Consider the following 7,500-nt stretch of genomic DNA (forward strand, 5'->3'; position numbering starts at 1 on the left):
TATTTCCGGTACCAAAATATTTTTTTTAATTTTTTGTATGGTGTATTAAATTATTTCCTACAACTTTCATGTTGAAAGTTTTGGCAAAAAACCATTACTTTTTTAAAAAAACCCCATTATGACTCCTCGAACATGGTTGATGTTTCCTCCTGCCAGATTGAAAAGGGCTTAACAGGCTATTATAAGGGGGGAGCACCTCCCTTGCCCAGGGCAAGGCAGTGCCAGGTACGCCCCATGTTGGGCGCAGCCTGGGCTGCGACCTTGGGTTGCATGCACCGCGGCTCGACCGCGGCCTGAGCCGCGGCCTTAGGCGGCTTGAGCGCGGCCATGGGCGGCATGGACCGCGGCCTTGGGCGGCTCGGGCGCGGCCTTGGGCGGCCTGCACCGCGGCCATGGGTGGCTCAGCCGCGGCCTTGGGCGGCCTGGGCACGGCCTTCGGCGGCTCGGGCGCGGCCTTCGGCGGATCGGGCGCGGCCTTGAGCGGCCTGGACCGCGGCCTTGGGCGCGGCCTAGGGCAGCATGGTGTGGTATGCACGCGGGCGTGGGCGGCCTGGCATGCGCGCTGCGTGGGCAGCACGGCATGGCATGCGCACGGCCTGGGTGGCATGGCATGCAGCCGGCCTGGGCAACACGGCATGGCATGCGCACAGCATGGGCGGCCTGTCTTGCAGCCGGCCTGGCATGCCCGCGGCGTGGGCAGCACGGCATGGCATGCGCACCGCCTGGGCGGCCTGGCATGCAGCTGGCCAGGGCAGCCTGGCCCGGCATGCCCGCGGCGTGGGCAGCGTGGGCAGTGTGGCCAGTGCGAATACCACGCGCGTGGTCTTTTGACCACGATGCGCGTGTTGCGCGCATGGTCGCGCACGCCTTTGCACACCTTCGCACGCAACGCACGTCTAGTGATAAGAACCGCAGCCAAGGCAGCCCAGCCACAAGGCCAAGGCCAGCAGCATGGCATGCCATGGCGAAGGCAGCCCAGCCAAAGCTAGCAGCATGCCATGCCAAGGCCAAGGCCAGCAGCATGCCATGCCACGGCCAAGGCAGCCCAGCCAAAGCCAGCTGCATGCCATGCCAAGGCCAAGGCCAGCAGCATGCCATGCCACGGCCAAGGCAGCCCAGCCAAAGCCAGCAGCATGCCATGCCAAGGCCAAGGCTAGCTGCATGCCATGCCAAGGCCAAGGCTAGCTGCATGCCATGCCAAGGCCAAGGTAGCCCAACCCAAGCCAGCAGCATGCCATGCAAAGCCCAAGGTCTGCAGCATGCCATGCCACGGCCAAGGCAGCCATGCTAAAGCCAGCACCATGCCATGCCAAGGCCAAGGCCAGCAGCATGCCATGCCACGAAGAAGGCAGCCCAGCCAAAGCCAACAGCATGCCATGCCAAGGCCAAGGCCAGCAGCATGCCACGCTACGACCAAGGCAGCCCTGCCAAAGCCAGCAGCACGCCATGCAAAGGCCAAGGCCAGCAGCATGGCATGCCATGGCCAAGGTAGCCCAGCCAAAGCCAGCAGCATGCCATGCTAAGGCCAAGGCCGGCAGCATGCCTTGAGACGGCCAAGGCAGCCCAGCCAAAAGCCAGCAGCATGCCATGCCATGGCCAAGGCCCGCAGCAAGCCATGCCACGGCCAAGGCAGCCCAGACAAAGCCAGCAGCATGCCATGCCAAGGCCAAGCCCAGTAGCATGCCATGCCACGGCCAAGGAAGCCCAGCCAAAGCCAGCAGCATGCCATGCCAAGGCCAAGGCCAGCAGCATGCCATGCCAAGGCCAAGGCAGCCCAGCCAAAGCCTGCAGTATGCCATGCCATGCCAAGGCCAAGGTCAGCAGCCTGCCATGCCACGGCCAAGGCAGCCATGCCAAAGCCAGCAACATGCCATGCCAAGGCCAAGGCCAGCAGCATGCCATGCCACGGCCAAGGCAGCCCAGCCCAAGCCAGCAGCATGCCATGCCATGGCCAAGGCCAGCAGCATGCCATGCTAAGGCCAGGGCCATCAGCATGCCATGCCACGGCCAAGGCAGCCCAGCAAAAGCCAGCAGCATGCCATTCCAAGGCCAAGGCCAGCAGCATGCCATGCCACGGCCAAGGCAGCCCAGCCAAAGCCAGCAGCATGCCATGCCAAGGCCAAGGCCAGCAGCATGCCATGGCACGGCCAAGGCAGCCCAGCCAAAGCCAGTAGCACGCCATGCCAAGGCCAAGGCCAGCAGCATGCCATGCCAAGGCCAAGGCAGCCCAGCCCAAGCCAGCAGCATGCCATGCCATGCCAAGGCCAAGGTCAGTAGCATGCCATGCCACGGCCAAGGCAGCCATGCCAAAGCCAGCAACATGCCATGCCAAGGCCAAGGCCAGCAGCTTGCGATGCCACGGCCAAGGCGGCGCTGCCAAAGCCAGCAGCATGCCATGCCAAGGCCAAGGCCAGCGGCATGCCATGCCAAGGCCAAGGCCAGCAGCATGCCATGCCAAGGCCAAGGCAGCCCAGCCAAAGCCAGCAGCATGCCATGCCAAGGCCAAGGCCAGCAGCATGCCATGCCACGGCCAAGGCAGCCCAGCCAAAGCCAGCAGCATGCCATGCCACGGCCAAGGCAGCCGAGCCAAAGCCAGCAGCATGCCATGCCAAGGCCAGCAGCATGCCATGCCACGGCCAAGGCAGCCCAGCCAAAGCCAGCAGCATGCCATGCCAAGGCCAAGGCCAGCAGCGTGCCATGCCACGGCCAAGGCAGCCCAGCCAAAGCCGGCAGCATGCCATGCCAAGGCCAAGGCCAGCAGCATGCCATGCCATGCCAAGGCCAAGGCAGCCCAGCCCAAGCCAGCAGCATCCCATGCCAAGGCCAAGGCCAGCAGCATGGCATGCCACGGCCAAGGCAGCCCAGCCAAAGCCAGCAGCATGTCATGCCAAGGCCAAGGCCAGCTGCATGCCATGCCAAGGCCAAGGCAGCCCAGCCCAAGCCAGCAGCATGCCATGCCATGCCAAGGCCAAGGCCAGCAGCATGCCATGCCACGGCCAAGGCAGCCATGCCAAAGCCAGCAACATGCCATGCCAAGGCCAAGGCCAGCAGCATGCCATGCCACGGCCAAGGCAGCACTGCCAAAGCCCGCACCATGCCATGCCAAGGCCAAGGCCAGCAGCATGCCATGCCACGGCCAAGGCAGCCCAGCCAAAGCCAGCAGCATGCCATGCCAAGGCCAAGGCCGGCAGCATGCCATGCCATGGCCAAGGCAGCCCAGCCAAAGCCAGCAGCTTGCCATGCCAAGGCCAAGGCCAGCAGCATTCCATGCCAAGGCCAAGGCAGCCCAGTCCAAGCCAGCAGCATGCCATGCCTTGCGAAGGCCAAGGTCAGCAGCATGCCATGCCACGGCCAAGGCAGCCATGCCAAAGCCAGCAACATGCCATTCCAAGGCCAAGGCCAGCAGCATACCATGCCACGGCCAAGGCAGCCCAGCCAAAGCCAGCAGCATGCCATGCCAAGGCCAAGGCCAGCAGCATGCCATGCCAAGGCCAAGGCTGCCCAGCCAAAGCCAGCAGCATGCCATACCAAGGCCACGGCCAGCAGCATGCCATGCCACGGCCAAGGCAGCCCAGCCAAAGCCAGCAGCATGCCATGCCAAGGCTAAGGCCAGCAGCATGCCAAGCCACGGCCAAGGCAGCCCAGCTAAAGCCAGCAGCATGCCATGCCAAGGCCAAGGCCGGCAGCATGCCATGCCACGGCCAAGGCAGCCCAGCCAAAGCCAGCAGCATGCCATGTCAAGGCCTAGGCCAGCAGCATGCCATGCCACAACCAAGGCAGCCCAGCCAAAGTCAGTAGCATTCCATGCCCAGGCCAAAGCCAGCAGCATGCCATGCCACGGCCAAGGCAGCCCAGCCAAAGCCAGGAGTATGCCATGCCAAGGCCAAGGCCAGCAGCATGCCATGCCACGGCCAAGGCAGCCCAGCCAAAGCCAGCAGCATGCCATGCCACGGCAAAGGCCAGCAGCATGCCATGCCACGGCCTAGGCAGCCCAGCCAAAGCCCGCAGCATGCCATGCCAAGGCCAAGGCCAGCAGCTTGCCATGCCACGGCCAAGGCAGCCCATCCAAAGCCAGCAGCATGCCATGCCAAGGCCAAGGCCAAGGCCAGCAGCATGCCATGCCAAGTCCAAGGCAGCCCAGCAGATTGCCATGCCATGCCAAGGCCAAGGCCACCAGCATGACATGCCACGGCCAAGGCAGCCCAGCCAAAGCCTGCAGCATGCCATGCCAAGGCTAAGGCCAGCAGCATGCCATGCCAAGGCCAAGGCAGCCCAGCCAAAGCCAGCAGCATGCCATGCCAAGGCCTAGGCCAGCAGCATGCCATGCCACGGCCAAGGCAGCCCAGCCAAAGCTAGCAGAATGCCATACCAAGGCCTAGGCCAGGAGCGTGCCATGCCACGGCCAAGGCAGCCCAGCCAAAGCCAGCAGAATGCCATGCCAAGGCCAAGGCCAGCAGCGTGCCATGCCACGGCCAAGGCAGCCCAGCCAAAGCCAGCAGCATGCCATGCCAAGGCCAAGGCCAGCAGCATGCCATGCCGCGGCCAAGGCAGCCCAACCAAAGCCCGCAGCATGCCATGCCAAGGCCAAGGCCAGCAGCATGCCATGCCCCGGCCAAGGCAGCCCAGCCAAAGCCGGCAGCATGCCATGCCAAGGCCAAGGCCAGCAGCATGCCATGCCATGGCCAAGGCAGTCCAGCCAATGCCAGCAGCATGCCATGCCAAGGCCAAGGCCAGCAGCAAGCCATGCCAAGGCAGCCCATCCAAAGCCAGCAACATGCCATGCCAAGGCCAACGCAGCCCAGCCAAAGCCAGCGGCATGCCATGCCAAGGCCAAGGCCAGCCGCATGTCTTGCCACGGCCTTGTCCCGCAGCGTGGCGTGCCTTGACCTTGGCCTAGGACATCGCATGCCACGCCCTTGGCAAGCAATCCTGTCCCTCGTGTAATTGTCCTTTGGTTTGTCTCTGACTTACGTATAAGTTGCCCTGCGAAATGCATGTCCCTCAGGGAATAGCCATTTGGTTGCCTTTGACTTGCGAACAAGTTGCTAGTGCTTTCCCCAGTGGAAGCTTGTTGGGAAAAGTATGTCCCTCGGAAGTTGCCTGTTACGTTTGTTATTTGCATTCGTGCTATCCGATGCTTGCTCGGTTTCTCTAAGAGTTTTTGCGCGTTCGTCGGGCTTTTTTATTATTTATTTACTCATAGAAATTATAATAAAGTAAATAAAAAAATAAAAAAAAAATAAAAAAATTACTATAATTACTAGTGCCTCATCTTATAATTGTTGGAATTTTTCTAGAATTTTTTGAATATTTTTAGTAATTTTTATTATTTTTAAGTATTAAAATTGAAATAAATTAAAATAAAATATTCCGGTGGCCAAATATTTTTTTTAAATTTTTTTTATGGTGTCTTTAATTATTTCCTTCAACTTTTATGTTGAAAATTTTTGCAAAAAATTGTTACTTTTTAAAAAAACCCCATTATGACTCCTCGAGCATAGGTGATGTTTCCTCCTGCCAGATGAAAAAGGGCTTAACAGGCTATTATAAGGGGGGGGAGCACCTCCCTTAAGGCTAGCTAGCATGGCCAAGCCACAGGCCACGCCTATGCCTAGGCGGGCGCTTGGTACATGCCATCGCTTGGCTTGTGGCATCGAAACTACATAGCCAAGCACGGGATGTGTCGAGTGGCGGCCCGTGGTGGTGGCGGTGGCACGTTGGCCTAGGCCAGCATGCCATGCCACAGCCTTGGCCAGCAACATGGCATGCCAAAGCCTTGGCGAGCAGCATGCCATGCCCCGGCCTTGGCAAGCATGTCATGCCACGGCCTTGGCCAGCAGCATGCCATGCCCCGGCCTTGGCCAGCAGCATGCCATGCCCCGGCCTTGGCCAGCATGGCATGCCAGGGCCTTGGCCAACAGCATGCCATGCCAAAGCCTTGGCCAGCAGCATGCCATGCCCCGGCCTTGGCAAGCTTGTCATGCCACGGCCTTGGCCAGCAGCGTGCCATGCCCCGGCCTTGGCCAGCATGTCATGCCACGGCCTTGGCCAGCAGCGTGCCATGCCACGGCCTTGGCCAGCAGCGTGCCATGCCCCGGCCTTGGCTAGCAGCGTGCCATGCCACGGCCTTGGCCATCAGCGTGTCATGCCACGGCCTTGGCCATCAGCGTGTCATGCCACGGCCTTGGCCAGCAGCGTGTCATGCCCCGGCCTTGGCCCGCAGCGTGTCATGCCCCGGCCTTGGCCAGCATGTCATGCCACGGCCTTGGCCAGCAGCATGCCATGCCACAGCCTTGGCCAGCGACATGGCATGCCAAAGCCTTGGGCAGCAGCATGCCATGCCCCAGCCTTGGCAAGCATGTCATGTCGCGGCCTTGGCTAGCAAGCATGCCATGCCAAAGCCCTGGCCGGCAGCATGCCATGCCCAACCCTGGCTAACATGTCATGCCACGGCCTTGGCCAGCAGCACCATGCCATGCCATGCCTAGTCCTTGGCCAGCAGCATGCCATGCCATGCCATGCGACGGCCTTGGCCAGCAACATGCCATGCCAATGCCTTTGCCAGCAGCATGGCAAGCCCAAGCCTTGGTCAGCAGCAGCATGCCATGCCAACGCCTTGGCCAGCAGCATGCCTTGCCACGGCTTCGTCCAGCGGCATGGCATGCCATGCCACGGCCTCGGCCATCAGCATGCCTTGCCACGGCCTTGTCCAGCAACATGGCATGCCCCGGCCTTGGCCCGCAGCATATAATGCCACGGCCTTGGCAAGCATGCCATGTCCCTCGGGTAATTGTACAAGTTGCCTTGCGAAATGCATGTCCCTCGGTTAAATTGCCATTTGGTTGGCTTTGGCGTGCGAACGAGTTGCCTGTGCTTTCCTAGTGGAAGCTTGTTGCGAGAAGTATGTCCCTCGAAAGTTGCCTGTCGCGTTTGTTATTTGCATTCGCGCTAACCGGTGCTTGCTCGGCTTCTCTAAATGTTTTCGCGCGTTCGTCGGCCTTCTTAGTCCTTCGGGGGGTGATTCGTTTTGGGGGGCTGGTGCATAGTGTACGTCGTGGCGCGTGGGTTGTGTTTGGATTGTGCGAGTTGGACGGATCCCTGCCTGTGCAGCGAACTCCACTGGTGCATTCCTCCATGTCCCTCGGGTGATCGCCTTTTGGGTTGTCTTCGACTCGCCTTTGGGTTGCCTGCGCTTCCCTAGTGGAAGGTGCCTTGCGAAAAGCGTGTCCCTCGGGTAATTGCCATTTGGTTGGATTTGCGTTCGAACGAGTTGCCTATGCTTTCCTAGTGGAAGCTTGTTGCGAAAAGTATGTCCCTCGAAAGTTGCCTGTTGCGTTTGTTATTTGCATTCGCGTTAACCGGTGCTTGCTCGGCCTCTCTACATGTTTTCGCGCGTTCGTCGGGCTTCTTAGTCCTTCGGGGGGTGATTCGTTTTGGGGGGCTGGTGCACAGTGTACGTCGTAGCGCGTGAGTTGTGTTCGGTTTGTGCGAGTTGGACGG

The sequence above is a fragment of the Camellia sinensis genome, unplaced genomic scaffold (genome assembly GCF_055761805.1).
Source record: "Camellia sinensis isolate YWXY unplaced genomic scaffold, ASM5576180v1 Unanchor6, whole genome shotgun sequence".
NCBI classification, from domain to species: Eukaryota; Viridiplantae; Streptophyta; class Magnoliopsida; order Ericales; family Theaceae; genus Camellia; species Camellia sinensis.